This window comes from Gavia stellata, chromosome 1 (assembly GCF_030936135.1).
Source record: "Gavia stellata isolate bGavSte3 chromosome 1, bGavSte3.hap2, whole genome shotgun sequence".
In the NCBI taxonomy this organism is placed as follows: Eukaryota; Metazoa; Chordata; class Aves; order Gaviiformes; family Gaviidae; genus Gavia; species Gavia stellata.
Window position 1 is genome coordinate 63651819 of NC_082594.1, and position 16197 is coordinate 63668015.

General features: G+C 36.2%; 1 protein-coding gene across 1 annotated transcript in view; it reads right to left on the reverse strand.

Annotated features, from left to right (window-relative positions):
* The window catches only part of NALF1 (NALCN channel auxiliary factor 1), a 489801-nt gene that overhangs the window by 234705 nt on the left and 238899 nt on the right, over window positions 1–16197 (reverse strand). The window lies entirely within an intron of this gene.

Sequence of the window (16197 nt, forward strand, 5' to 3'; positions counted from 1 at the left end):
CTCTACCTTCATTCTTTCCTTTTCACCAGTATATTTATGGCATTCTCTTAAAATCTAAAGAATTTTAGCTTTGGACAATTAGACAATTGTCCCACTCTTTTTGGGCAATTGCAGTATCATGCACACAGAGCCTACCTCAATGTAAACCTAGGCTAAAACACCCTGTAATTGAAAAGTAAGGCCAAAACTAATAAGTCAGATGTATTTTTTTATTCCTTGCAGGTGAACCAAAGATGCCTGTTGGCTGGTTAAGCAAGAAACAGATAAAAGCAAGACTGTTTGTGAACATCTTCTTTTAAATATGATGTGACTGAGGTGAACTGTACTCACTTACACTTTCACACTTATTTATGCAGTATCTACAAGTTTATCTAAATTGAATTAAAGGATCCAATTGCTTTATTTTTGTCAATAGTTTTAGCAAATTATCTTAGAAAATCATATCCTCACTGTTTATACCAACCTTGCCATACAAATCTTCTCTAGAATTTGAGGTTTACAGTTTGGAAAATATGTTTATTGTTGAGATATAAAAATGCTGGGAGTTCATTAAGAAAACTCTAGAAAATATTGGATAAATAAAGGCTTCTATATGTCAGAAAATACTTTTTAAGGAATTGCTTCCAATAGATACATAGACCATCCTGGTAGATAGTTACCTCCTGGATTAAATGGGAACAAGTGTTGCCTAACCTATTTTAAGGCCAGAACTGATCCCAAGTTTCAGGTCCTTAGAGACTGACAGGAGCCCAGAAATAGGACAGAAACTTGCCTGATTTTTTCTCTGAAATTCTCCTGTTAATTCATATTACATAGCAACTTTAACTTTCAGTAATAAGAACAATAATAAAAATCATACCAATGTTAAGATTAAATTTTATTCTATTATAATTATTATAATATTCTTTTATTTCTTCAAATAAGTGCTGTTAGAGAAGACTGGGAATTTTGAACTAGTGAAATGGGAAAAACCTAGAATGAGAGATTTGGCTTTTTAATGAAACTGCTTACAGCTATAAATCTAATGCTCTTACACTTTATACAGTAAGTGTAGGTACCCACTAGCACTGTGATACTTAAGGGTCTGTTAGCATTTCCATTGTAAATCCAGTTTTTCAAGGATTAAAACAGATGTGAAAATTTTCTTCTGCCTTAGGTATGGCATTGAAGACCCAGGTTGGGAATGCAGTTCTTTAGTGTCATATATCTTGTGTACCCTGATAGCCTCATACCAGCTTTTAAAATCATGTTTGAATTTTAATGACTCGGGGAAAAAAAATCTTGAAAAATTAAATTCTGGTCTCTAAATGGTTTTGTGAGTATAGTTGTGAGGAATGCAAACAGAAAGGTTGAGAACCAATCATACAGTGTTACTGTAGCAACATCTAGTAGTTTGGGAAATAGATCAAGATACGAAAACGTCATTCAGGCTACTTGACTTTTAACTTAGATTTCAGTATTTTTTCTTTGAATTATTGTTTTTATCTTATATTTCTCTCATGCTGTCTAACCCAGATCAATCTGAATCATGAAGGATGAAGAATTAGAAACACTTATGTTTCACTCAACCTAAATTAGGCATTCAAGTGTCAGGTGTCCAAGTTTGAGCTAAGTCTCCATTTTAGCCAATGGACAGACACATCCATAAGAAAAAATTGTTTCAAAGACGGGTGTTTAAGACTGGTTACTGAAATTGACTTATTCAAACTTGCTGTTCTAAACAGGGCCAAAATAAAGCAAAGACTGTATTCTGAGCACTTTAGCACTCATTTTTAATGCTTTGAAATGACTAAATGATTAAACATCTCAGTTTATAAGTTATGCCCAAATTTATATGCCAAAATGTTAAACTTTGATACCTTTAAATATTTGCCATCACTTGGAAGCATTCAACAATCATATTTTACTGCAAAAATTAAAGAAATTATATAAAATCTTGACAATAAATTGAGTATGTATGGAACCAGCAGTTTTGTGATGCTGATTTCTCTGCTGCATAAAGTGATCCAAGTTATCTGAAAAATTCTTGATGGAATTGGTATTGTCAGTGAATGTTTAATGATATGTTTAACCTGCAATTTCAGTAGACATCATGGCAATATTTTGTCAAGAAAGGCTTGTCTGTGAAGCAGCTGATTTTGAACAGCCAGCATCCATTGGTACTCACCTAGCAGACCCAAGAGAATTATGGTTCTCATGCAGTCTGTTTCAGGCTGAAATTGGAGCCTCCTGAATCTCAGAGACACCGTGGAACAAGGACTGCTCAATATATTGGATTTTTTTTCATTAAAACAAACAAACAAAATCTTTGACAGGTCTCATTTCATTATGGGGATGAAGTAGGAACACTCTTAAATCTTGACACTTTCTATTTAACTTGCATGGGATTTTGTTGCTTGTGTTTTGTACTTATCACCCAATTACTCTGTGAAAGTATATCCAAGACAACATGTTGTAAAATATTAAAAATAATAATAATAATAATAAAAAAGCTATGGCAGTGTTCGGGAGAGATTATTTCATGTGAACATCAGAGAAAAGGAAAGGCTCTTTCCAGGCATTGAAACTTTCACTCCTAATATATAGTGATAAAAGTAAAGTTCACATAAGCTACCAGCTGTAGATAACAAAAATGGATGTGCTGCAGTCATTCTTGGCTGTGGTTTTCTTGTGTGCCAGTGCTAACCTGTGCATGCTACATCTGTGTTGTTCATAACAACATTCTTCCCTCCTATATCTTCATTGGAATTCAAGTAGGGCTTTTTCCACATTAAGTGGCACAGTTTCATCATGCAGTCTTTAACGTAACAAAAATGTTTCACCACAAGGACATTTCAAGTTATTTTCCACAGCTAGAAATGAGAAGACAATCTGGTTTTGTCCAGTATCAATCCACCTTGAATATGAGGTTCCTCAAATATAACTAAAATAGATATGTTTATGTTCTTCTTAGGAGAAACTATAATAAATGAATTTGTAGATGTGTGAGAGACATCTTTGTGACTGGTAAAAAATACAGGAAGACATTGTATTTTGGTGTGGGGATATAGTAAAAAGGGAAGACTGAAGAATCTGTCCCTATAAGTAAGTAAATGTACAAATACCTACACAAAATAGGTATACGCATTGTTCCTCACATAAGAAAAAAAAAAAAAGACAGTTTAGTATTAAATTGGAGTAAAATTTGATTTTATATGTTCTGACAGTTCAGAAAAAAATTGATCACTAAAAAAACTTTTGGAAAGGTGTCAGTCATCAATAGGTAGTGACGTCAGTAGGTAGTTAGAACACTTCTGTATCTGGATCCACTTTTTAACCATTTTGAATGAAAGCTGAAATTCTAGCTTCAGACAGATAAGTGTAGTAATTTTGCCTTTAACACTGCAGGTATTGAGGAAGTTAGACAAAGATTTTTTTCTCAGTATCATGAAAAAACATGAAGTGAAAGTGGAAAATTCAATAACAGGGAAGACTAACAATTGCAATGAAAGTCAAGCTGTTGCTGGAAAAGACACTAGATAGCAGTCTATGCAGAGGCCAACATAAGAAGTGTGAGAGAAATAGTGAGATATGCATTTTTTCTTTTTTTTTTCTGGAGTAAAGAGCTACACCAGAGTCCTAAATCCTAGCTAATCTTGTTCATCACAGTAGGTGAGTACAGAAATTTCGGTGTTATCTGTCTTCATATTCTTACTGTAGTCACATGCCCTCAAGATTCAGACATTCATGAACTGAAATACTAGACTATCATAAAGGTATTTTCAGTGTTGATTGTTAACTTCTCACACATCTTAAAAACAGAAAAAGAAACAAAAAAAGACCTGTTTCGAGGAAAAAACACGTCCTTAAAATTTTGTTGTTAAGTCATATACAGAAAGTCTTTAAAATCATGCTTGAACAAAATTGGCTCAATCCTTTTCAGGCTGTATAAATAGGAAGAAAACATACTTCTACTACAAAAACAGGTTATGACCTATTTTTGAATACTCAGAATTGGTTCAACCTATAACCTTGGTATAAACGTGGTCTTCATGAACAAATCAGCTCAAGTCACATGAGTTTTCTTGCTTCATATATGAAATAAAAAGTGATGTAGTATGTGCACAAACTACAAAAAACTCCAGTAAAAACTGTCTACTGTGCAGAACTGCAGTATATAATGTAGTCTTAGTGAGAGAGGTAGAAAGAATTCATTGTGTGGGGACATGTGAGCAAAAATCCTGTTGTTCCTTTCTTATCCCTTTCTCTCAACTCCCAAACAGAGGTGGAGAAATTAATCTTATTCTTTTCTGAATCAGGTTAGAATCACTGTCTCTGAGAACTGGTGGGAAAAAGGTGAGGTGATGGAAAGCCTACCCTGTTTACACAGAGTCAAAGGTATGACCATCTTGCAAAAGAAAGAGGACATCTCCAATGAGGGAGTGATAGGATTTGCACCCTCTATATTAAGACAGATTTTTGCATCCTCATGGTGCAAAACACCTTGCTGGGCTCCTGCCAAGGTGGTGTCCATGCCATGGTCCTTATGCCAGATTTAGATAACAAACCACTATCTGTCTTGGAGCTTATGTGTAATACCAGTTAGCCAGGATATTAGATTACCATTCAGTTATTTGTTTCCAACTATAGGTTCAGACATCCTGTCTAAATATATTTATTTTTACAATTTTCAGTAGAGTAATATCAATGATATCAAGCTTGCTAATTATTTGTGCTTGTGCCTACAACAATGCCTTCATCCCAATGTGCTGTTATAGCTGTTTCTTTAATACTTGTCTTATTTCAGAAGTGTCACTATGAATGTCTTGTTTTTCCAAGAATTTTTTGGGAAAACACCTAATATAATTTCTCTACTTTCAGAATTATTGTCCTGATTGAATAAATGGAAGATCTTGTGATGTTCTAAAAGTGTCTATCACAAACCATCACCTTGTTTTTAATGGTAATAGGAAGATAAACAAAATGTATTGCTTTCCAGATTTAGCAGAATATAGATCAGCCTAGGAATTTGTACTTGAGACATAGAACTACTGTGAAAACATTAACTACTGCAGATAGTGGAAATGTCTGATAAGGAAACCCATAAAAATCTGTAGTATTCATTTTTACAAAACAATTCCAAGATTTACCCAGTTAAATTAGCATTATAGACTTCTAAGGGATTTCTTAATTGGACATTGTTATTAACAAGAAAATTACATTGATTACACACAGACTGGGCATTCCCCTTCAATAAACAAAATGAAAAGTAGGATTTATGCCCCCTCCCTCACAAACTTTCTCAAAGGCACTGCAATTAATAATTCACCTGTGAAAGACAAAACAGAGAAAGATCTGCATGCCTATGTAGGGAGTCTCCCATCTGTGACTTCAAAGGGAAAATTCTGTCTTCTTGTGTTTCTTCTATTATTCCCTGTTCTGCAGAGGCTACTGCAGTTCTGGTGCTGCATAATCGTATTTCTCTCCTCTCCTAATCGTGCTCTTACACCACTTCTCAGCATTCTGGCAAGACTGTCTCCTCACTTTTCTCTCTCTCCCCATGCTGTCTCTTTTCTTGAGGAGTTCCTTCATAGCTCCCAAAATATTCTTTTTATTAAGGATGTTTTCAGGGAGGAAAGGCATAGCTCTGATCAAATCAAAGGCTCTGGAGCAATCAGGCAGCCCAGGAATCCCTGGTGATTTTAGAAACAAAGTAAAGCACTTCCCCTGCACTTGCCGAGGTAAAGCCACAAACCCCTTGCTATGGACTGTATGGATAGGTATTATAGCAACTGTTCTTAAGTTATATTATCCTTAGCTTCTTGAAAAAAAAATTTACATATGGAGAAGCAGCAAACTATGTAGTACAATATGCAGACAAACAACTGCACACGTGTGACAACCTCTGGCTAACAAGGCTGTGTTTGGCATGCCAAGACCACAGTAGATATTCCCGAAGTGGCCAGACACTGGCAGAAGGCTCTAGACACCTCAAGAAAATGGGCAAATATACACAGAAATAAAGAAAAAAATCAGAGGAATATACAGCATAATATCTTCAGACAAGTATTTTGCTGTGCAAGTAGGAGAAGAGGAGGAAAAAGATTCTGCCCCATAGAAGTGACAATCTAGAACTTTGAATACAAAAATAAAGGGCTGAACTTCATTCAAACAAGGTGAGTTTGGGATTATTCCCATGTAAATCTGTACTTAGAAACACAGAACCTCAGAAGAACAGGGTCAGAAATATGTCCACCATTCTTAAGATATCCTTCTTCAAACTGGCTGTCATGGTGGTAGTGCCACAACCTTCCTGATCTCTGGCAGGGCTTTGCTGACATTTCAGAAGAGATGCAGTGTTAAGCCATCACTCCTTGTCCTATCCCCACTGGATACAAAGAACAGTTCCCTCCTTCTGAAAATAATCTCATTTTAATTTGGCATGCTTATGTTGAAGTAGATAGGCTAGATAGATTAAAGCAACATACATAACAGGAGTGCGGGAAGGACTATAATTGTATCCTTTCCATATGCCAGCTACGCTAAAGAAAGAATTTTGCACATTATAGATCATAGAGTCATTGTACAGACAACTGTTATCAACAATCAGCGTTTCTCTGTACCTCTCCTAGCCATCGCTGTTCTTTGCTGTAGCAAAAGTAAAAGTAAAGCTGAGATTTCAGTTGCTGCTGTGGGAAATGCTATATATTCTGACAGTGACTGCTGTTGTTCCACTAATTCTTTGTAAAAGGGTAGTCATGATCATTATGACACCAAGAATTATACTAGAGAACATGTTTTGAAAAATGATACATAATCAGAAAAGAGGCCATCCAACTAATTTTAGAGCACTATGGAATACATAATTAAAGAGCTTTTCCATATGATAAAAGCTCATCATTCTGGCATTCAGTGGTTGGAATCATTGCCAGAATGTTACTTAAACAGTATTTTAGAACAGTATTTCATAGTAATAAGTACTTCCTTCTTCCTGAGTCTCCTTTTTTGATTTGAAAGAGGAATATTCAAAGCACAGATAATAGAAAATAATAAAAGTGATTCCCTAGCTTTTAGAGGTCAATTTGCTTTGTAATCCTTTGGAAATGATTAATCGAAAGAATAACACAATAGCAATGTGGCATTAAATTAAGCCATTTGTCCAAACAAGGCCATTCCACTGATTATTAGATGCCTAACTACTTTGTACAAATTTCTCTAGCAGATGTTAAAAGCCAATATTAAAAAATGGAAGAGAAAGAATGAAATGGAAACAATACTACAAAATTTTCTTCTGGCCTCAGATTCTGTCATTAACTGTGTTTTCATACAACAAAAGAAAGACAGTTAGAACCACTATTTGTTTGATGACAGTTTGGTCGCTCAGTACCTAACTCTTTTCAGGCTTTTACAGAAATGCTCATATGCTCCCTCCTGCTTCCATGGTCCTGCTCTGTGAAGCAATTACATTTTGCAAAGAGCCCAGTTTTGCAACGTGGTCCTGTACAGCATTTGGACGTGTACTTGGACCTAATCCCCAAGACATGGGGTATTGATTAAAGCTGCTTCTAGATCAAGAAGAGTCTTGAAGACAGGCTCCAGGGAAAATTTATAGGGTGTTCACAGCAATTATTCCCAGGGTTTCACCCAAAGTTTACTTCTTGGTGAACAAGATACACACCTACAGGGAAAAAGGCTCAGTAGAACAGTAGTGTACGCTTATTGTTTGGACTAGTCATGGTGTTACATCACCTGGTTCTAGGTGACAACCTAGAAGTGTCCCATCCATCTACTGGTGATGCCACATGAACAAAGCTTGGTAGGAAGATGAGATAATTACAGCCTTTCACAGCAGAGCTAGGATACTGCCTGCCACAAGGCAGATTTTTTTTGTAAGAAACCCTCTTTCAGTCTTCTGCAAGAGCTAAATGAATCTGTCCTGACATGTCTCAGAAATGCATTAGGCTCTCTACCATGCTTATGTCAAACTGAAGAAGGCACAGCGCTGACATATTTGAGGTGAGTCCGTAAGTTCCTTTCCAGCACCTCTTTTCTCTGGTTGTCTGCATGAGCTGACACAAAACTATGAGAAACTGAGTATTTATCCTCTCAGAAATCCATTGTTCACCCCGCATTTAAAAATCCAACCCAGCCTCAGTCCCAAACCAAACATAAAACTGGAGATATCTCTAGGTTACAATCTATAGCTGAAGGTATTCAGGAGAGGAATTCGAATTCCTGGCCAGCTACCCACTCACAATTAGGATGACTGACAGTAGCTTTTTAAGTCTGAAGCACAGTCCCAATTTATGTCTCTGAATCTGTAACAGCTTGTGTTAAACATGCTATTTATTTATATTTAATCAAAATAAAATCATTAAGCCCTCACAAAACTTTACACTAAACATACTTCACTTGCTGAATGACAACTCTACAGCTTTGAATACCTTAACAAAATGGAGCTTGAATATGTCACCCTGTTTTCATCCTCCTGATGTGTATGAAACCGATTTCCAAAAGCCTTAAGTTTTTCTCATACATTTCTCTTTGAATCTAGTCTTTGCATGACAGTTGAAATGACTCAAAGCAGGATCCTGTGTCAACTTTACATTACCTTTGTCCTATATGTGGTACAAATATTTTGAAAAAAGAAATCTGAATCTTATTGTCTAATAATAATTCCATTTTCTGTGAGAAAATATTCATCATTCTGCCCATCATGCTTAAAGAAAAATGGGATATATTGTCTGAATTTGCCGGGGGGGGGGGCGGAAATCTTGCAAGAAAAATAATTGTTTTAAGTCTAGCTACAACAGTAGAACAACTGTATTCCTGTGCTGAGAAAGCTGGTTCTAATATCTCCTATTTCAGTCTTTTCACAATCATAGTTATTATCTCTGAATTTGAGTGCCAAGCAGACAGAAGAGGGATAATGAATTAGCTAAAGCATGGAGATCAGCAGCCAGTGAGAATATTCACACTGGCACGATGGCCTTTCCCTGTGCTTGGTGCAGAAGTCAAAATATGATTGACCCACATTAATAGCTTTACATTCATTTGACTGAACATGTTCACAGGAAGCAGTGACACAGACATTCATACACGATGCAAGTCATTGTCTTTGAAAGGAAATACATTTCTTTGTGCTACTCAGTCATCTGCCCTGTGTCCTTGTTATGACTATAGTACAGTGTTGCCAACTGTATTACCTGGTAGCAGTCCAATATTGATGCCTTTAAAATAGTTTTTAGAAATTACAATAGAACTGGTACAATAATAGCACCGCAACACAATGTCTACTTGGACAATGTGGGTGCAATTCCTTACAGTCATATTTACATGTGGATTTATAACTGTAGTGAGTTACTTGGTTTACCAAGTTTGCTCTCTGATCTAGGCAAGTACACGCACACATTATTTCTGTGAAATATCCCATCTTTGCCTATGTACCCTGCACTCATCAAGGTTTCTAATTTTAAAAACAACATGAAACCTTTATAAGAATTCAATTTAACTGGTAGGACAGTCTTCACTAATGACTTAGGATACACATTTGTAACTTCAGCATGTTCTGAGGACCAAATTTCACTACATCTCAATATACAAGTCAAGAGGAACATATGGATATTACAAGAATATTTTCTGTTGCTTTCAGGGGGTATGCATTTAGCAGAGATTTAAAGCACGTGCTTAAATGGTTTGCTGAAAAGGGATCATATGGAGAATCAGAGCTGAAGACAGGAGGAAACATTAAGGGAGCTTTAATAGCTACCTGAAATTGCTTTTAATCATAATCAGAATCTGTAAACATCCACATATTACAGTTTAAAGGCTCAAACACTCTTTTAATAGACAAGTCCATAAGGTCAGGAGCATTTTAGGTTCAAGATCAAGCTGTGTAAGATTCATATGTAACTAACACTGCATCTCACTATTAGTAAATCCCACAATTACTGTTGTTATTTTGTCCATTTTGGGGTGATTATTTCTTAGTCTAGCTGCCAGGTGGCTTACCTGTGTCTCTCTCTGAACAATGGAACTTCTCACAAGGAGGGAAGAGTTGAGAGGCAATTCATCATCTTACAATTGCAGTACAAATGATGTATTGAAATAAACCTATACAACCAATACTCAATTTAAATAATTTAAGTACCCAAGTATTGTTGTATTAGCTAATTCACTGTGTTAAGCTATGTACTTTTTACTTATCAAACCATTAAGATACTAGTCTGTTTGACTTTACAGTTGCCATTATCTAAGTCTAATTATAATTTCCTTGAACCTTTCTGATGAGAATTCATTGATACTGTATCTTTAGGCAATGGTAAATACTTGGAAAATTTGAAATTAATTCACATTAAGTGAGTTAGAAGTTTGAAAAATGAGAGTATTGCTTCTTGTTTTAAAGCATTATTTTTTCAAACTTTTCTCACTCTACTCTAGTAATTCCTCATTTATTTTATTTGCTCATTTATTTCTGACAAATTATTCCTTCTAGATTAATTTTTCTGTTCCTTATTCTCATCTCAAAAATTAGTTTTGTTTGTTAAATGTGAGACAAATCTTCAAATGTAACACATTGGGAACTAAGTTGAAAGAGTATTTTTTTTCTGTAAAAATAAACCATGAAACTGGATTAATTTTTAAGGTTACTTCTTCTGTTACTTAAATAAAATTAACTGCTCTGACAATCTGCTAGGCAACATGAAATTTTGGAAATTAAGTGAAATAGTAATAGGCAGTGAAATAAAGCATTTTGCAGTAACTAAAGTACATCATGCTCACTAAGATTTAGAGCAATGGCAATCTTTAATTAAGCCTCTGTTCCCTTCCCCAGGTTTCCTAAGGAATAAAGAATGCTGTCAGAAGAGGATGGACAAATACAGGGCAGAAGCCCAGAGAAGATAAGTCATTCCTGTGCTAAAAGAATCTTTCGTTCCCTAGGTGTTTCTCAGATCCATACAGTTAACGGGCTGAGTCCTTTGCTTTCTAAGAGCTACTTTCTTCATTGGAAAATTTGTTCTTTTCTTTTTTTAGTGCTAGAGTTAATTAGCTTCAGTTATTTTATTCCCTATTACAGGAGCTTCATGTTCAGGACACTACTCAATTCTTTGCATTTTCACCAGTGTCTCCCTCCTTTTATAATCCAAAAGAGAGTTGTCCAAGTGCAGAGGAAAATATATAACCTCAGCTTCTCAACTGGTACATAATTCCAAAGTTTCATTCACTTCAATGAATATAAGTTGATCTGGCACTGAATGCATCAGCACAAGAAGCTCCTTAGCTTTGGAGCACTAACACTGTCATTTGGCATTTGACATACGTTTTAACTTCATTAAAGTGAACATAAAATACTGTGGACATATAATTTATTTTAACATAAAATTCAATGTTGCTGTAAATATGTATATATCGGATATAAGCAGAATTTAGTTTCCCAAACAGAAACTTGGTGACATAAAAGACGTTTTAGGGTGAACAATGCATTGTTTTTATAGAGATTAAAATATGTTTTGAAAATTATCCTATAAAAAACAATTATCCAATATTGTCACTAGAGATGCTCTGTATAAGTCCTGTTTGCTCTCTTCTCCTTCCAGCTGCTGCTGTTGAGGGCACTCCCAGATTCCCAAGGAGGCAAAATATATTTGACCACAGGACCCCTTGCTTCCCAAGGCTGTTGTCAAATTAATGACACTTGGCAAAGGAATTTATAGGGATATTAACTGAAACTTTGGCCAGCCTTTCACAAGATAAAATACAGCGGAGGACACATTTTAATTAAACTTCTGCAGGAAGATGTCCTCAGGCAGCAAAAGCTGGGCTTCCCCTTGCCTCTCTGGTTTGATGATAAACTTCTGAATCCTGTGTGTACGAAAGACCACCGACTCCTATGTGTGCTACCTGTGAAGAAATAACACTATGCTATTTTTCCAGTCACTGTCACTCCTCCACAGCTTGTATTTTCTCCAAGTTTGTTCTCACTTTGAAAGCCATGCTTCTAAAATTTGCCCAACAGACATAGAACCGATAAAGGTTAGAGCTTCTACTTGAATTTGCTGCTGGAGTGGGATGGGCAGGGGTGAGGGAACAATATATGCTTTTGCCACAGTCTAAAAAGCAAATTTTTCTCCTCAGTGACAGTATTGGCCTGAAAGAAAAGACATATGTCCCGTTAACCCTCCCCTCACCAAACCCTTCTGATATATTGCTTGGAGATGCACATTGACTTGTACCCTTTAACACAGCCAATGTATAATATCAGACCTCATTTCGTAAATACATGCAGATTTTGTCTTTGAGCAAGCGAATTATATTGATTGTATTGCAACCCATAATATAATAGAAAGGAATAATAAAAATATACTTAAATATTAATAGTGCAGCAGTTGCTGTCATATGGCAATTACAGGAAAATCTGCTAACACAGATTATTATACATTTTTATTTTCATGCATCTTATTTCTCATAAACTTTAACAGCTAAACCCAGGAAATTCTAGTCCAGTATACAATCAGCTATATGATGGCAGTTGAAAATACGAACTACTGTCTAAATTATCTACTAAATATGAACTCTGGGCCAGATACTGTATCAGGCTTTCCTTCTGAGGCATATAGTAAGCTTAATCCTGTAAATCCTCATACACATATTGGTCATATGGATAAAACATCAAAAGTCATTTCAGTGATAATTCCCCTGCTTAAAACCGAATGGGGTCAGATGTTTCAGGATCAAAAACCTATTCTTTAAGTAGTCTTTCTGTTTTCATTGAGAAGATTTGAAAAGTAAGATACTACTCCGGCTAGGAATGCAGAATCTATCCCACCATTCATGCTATGTAGACAACTTAAAACTTAGGAGATACTTGGGACATATAAGCTGAAGTTTAACATCCACAAAATGAATAACCATACTTTATTTGACATTAAACATGAAAAATGTTTTGAATAATATATTGGCATTCTAGGCACAGTAACCCCCTTACCACATCAAAATTAAATCTGGGTTTGGGACACTACTGAGAATGAGCAAGAAGTATTTGCAAAAACTGACTGCACTGAAGTGTGAAAAATCAATTAAAACTTCCAGCCACCATATTTTCCATAAAATAAAGCGTTGCTAAACAACTCCTGTTATGATTACACACCTAAAAAAGAATCCATTTTATTTAAAAAAAAAAAAATGCTAGGAGGTAAATTTAAACTGAATAGACACAAAAGATTTTAATTACAGTTTTAAATGGGATTAATTGGGTCTTTAAATATCAAACCTACAAGTACTATTTTTAGCACACATTTTCTGCTTCATATTTATACATATCGTTCCTTACATAGCCAATGTACTTGGACCTGACCAGGCAAACTTAGATAAATGAATACTCCATTTGTGGACCCCAAAGCCTGCAATTGCTGCTGTGTAACTGAAGCCTCTGTAAAGCTGAATATCATCAGATCTGCTGTATTTCTCTGCAGCTTTGTACATAAAGCCTCAATATGCCTTCACCAGCCTTACCCTTCAGCCTTCCCTGTGTTTCATGCTCTTAACATCATCCTCCTTACAGCGGTATCTCAACTCTGTCACTTCATGGCTTAATCTCATTCTGCTGCATTTGGAGCCTCCTGTACTGAGGGGTAAGGAGTCTGAGTGAATCCCTCAGTAATTTCTCAGTTTAGCAAAGCATCTTCTGGCAAAGGGTAGTGGTCTCAGGCATGTAGTAACAGGGGACAAGGTGCTATCCAGCAGTTCTTGTAACTGACCTGGGAGGACTTCACCAAGGATATCAGTCAAGATGAAGGGATGTTGGTGGCAACTCCTACTTTTGACAGCTAGGTAATTGCCAATTTGTAATTCCCAAAACTCTGGGAAAATTTTAACTTTACAGGTGAAAACTTACTAAAACAAACAAACCAAATTAACTTCTCTTTACTACAGTAATATCTACATTTCTCAGAGTAGTATTTTTATACTGACAGACCTGCTGAGAGACCTACCACTCATTCCTCAAAGCAGATTATAACAGAAGAATTAACATCTCACTGGATCAGACCAGCACTTTCAGACAGTTTAGTGTCTTGTTACTGACCTTATGTATAGACTGTAGTTGGGGGAACATTTACTGCACTTATAGAAGTACTAAAAGTAAATTTAATATGTCTAGTTCAAGAAACAAATGCTGTGAGAATGTGTCAAGACGGGTTTATACAAACCTGTCAGAGACTAGGAATACTAGTCTACAGTGAATACCATATTGCTGAGGATTTTTTGCATATTTTTTTTTGCTTTTTTGTTTTGTTTTGTTTTTAAGCTAGATGGATTTAAAAGAGTGCTAGTGTGCTTATTGATGCTCCCAGTTATGGTAGAACTCATAGGCAATAATGGTCCACAGAAAATGTTTGAAAGGGAAATACAAGAAACTCATCAGCACAGCAGTACTTGAATCACACTCATGGTAAAAATTTCTTTAAAAGCTAAATGGTTAAAAAATATCTTAAGACAGTTTAATACACTTTCAAATATTGGTTTTCCTGTTTTTAGTATAACAATTATGGACAATACAATACAAGCTAATTGACTGAGTTAAGGCCAGAAAATTGGACATAATGTCCATTGGGAAAATTACTTATTTTGTATAGATTTTTTTTTAAATCATTAATAAAGTGAAAAAAATAAACAGCACATTTGGGAACATACAGGCATGTGGATTAGTAGGGATGTTTGATGTTCAGTTCTGTAAATTATTGATCTACTCTAATCAGTCTGTTATTTGGTAACCCAAACTCAGAATGATTTAACCTGACATCCCTGCACAAGTAAAATATTTATTTTCTATAAGCAGATAAGGCTATGTGATTTTCGGGACTGTTTCAAGAAAGCAACAGAAAGGAGCAAGTTAGCTGATGCATAATAGCCTGCAGCTGAGGCTATCCTGTCACTGCTAGAAAGCTCATACCAGTTTAGCTCCAGCATTTCTATACAGGTGATTGTCATACTTTAAATTGATCAACCTTTTTTTGAAATCCGTGTTCCAGTGAAACAGCTACTACTTTATACAGGGAGTACGTGCCAGCCTGTGCTGTAACCAGCTGTCCCGGCTCATCTCTTGTCAGCCTGTGCCTGTTAACTTTGCTGCCACAGAGAGAAACACTTTCAACCAAGGAAGAGAGACATGAAGGAATGGAAGAGAGTCAAAAGCTGCAGAACTTCTGCTGGGGCTTCATTCTCCATCCCTGCTTGGGATATCTTTCTGCTTCTTCCTTCCCTAACCCCAACATGGCCCAGACTGAAAACAGGTCATCTAATTTATGCAACAGACCCCAAATACAAAAGCTGAGAGCCAGGATAAAAAACAGGCCACGAAGGTAAGTATGTAGGAAAGAGCTGTGTGGTGTTGATGGTCTCCTTTACCAGAAGCAGCACAGGCAGGTGGGGTCACGAGGAGGGATTTTCATGGGTCATCTTCTTTTCCAGCACTCACCTTTCAGGAGCAGCAGCAGTCAAAGCAGTCAGGTATGTGCGACAGGTTTATATGAGACAAAGCCTGGCACTAGCAGCATCTGACAGGCTCTAATGGAGTCCTACAGGAAAACAGTTTAGAAACACCTCGCCTTTAAAGCTGAGAGAAACAGAAAAAAATCACAACAGTACTCTTACCATATGTACTTAGACATAAAAATGCTTATTGACTTTATACAACTCACGCTTTCCCTTGCTATAGGATTTAATTTTCTTGTAGTGGCAATAGTTGACCCAATGAGTCTATTTGGTGAGGCTGCTATGCAAATCTAGGAAATGCAATGGTTTCTGGTGCTAACATTGTGTCTTCCCTATCTTAAACAAGCACATGCCAATGCTTCTTATTTTGAATTAGTAACCACATCCTACACATCACAAACCATCAGATCTCAGCTGCTAGCAACCTGTTCCATGTTACCAGCTATCCTTGATATTAGGTAATCTGATAGTTGCTTGGTGGTTGCTAAGGCAGAGTCTTGCTAAGTCTCATTCATGCAGAATAGGATTTATTCACTGCTTCAGTTTCCAAGCTACCTGTCTTCCAAAATAAGATTCACAACGGATTTGATGGCATATAAAAAAAACTACATACTTGCTCAGAGTTTTTCAAAAAATCCCCCTTATTTCAGTGTTCACAAATGAGCAGGACTTGATTGTGACAAGCTTCAGACAGTTATCTGCCACATAAACCTGAATTTGAACTTT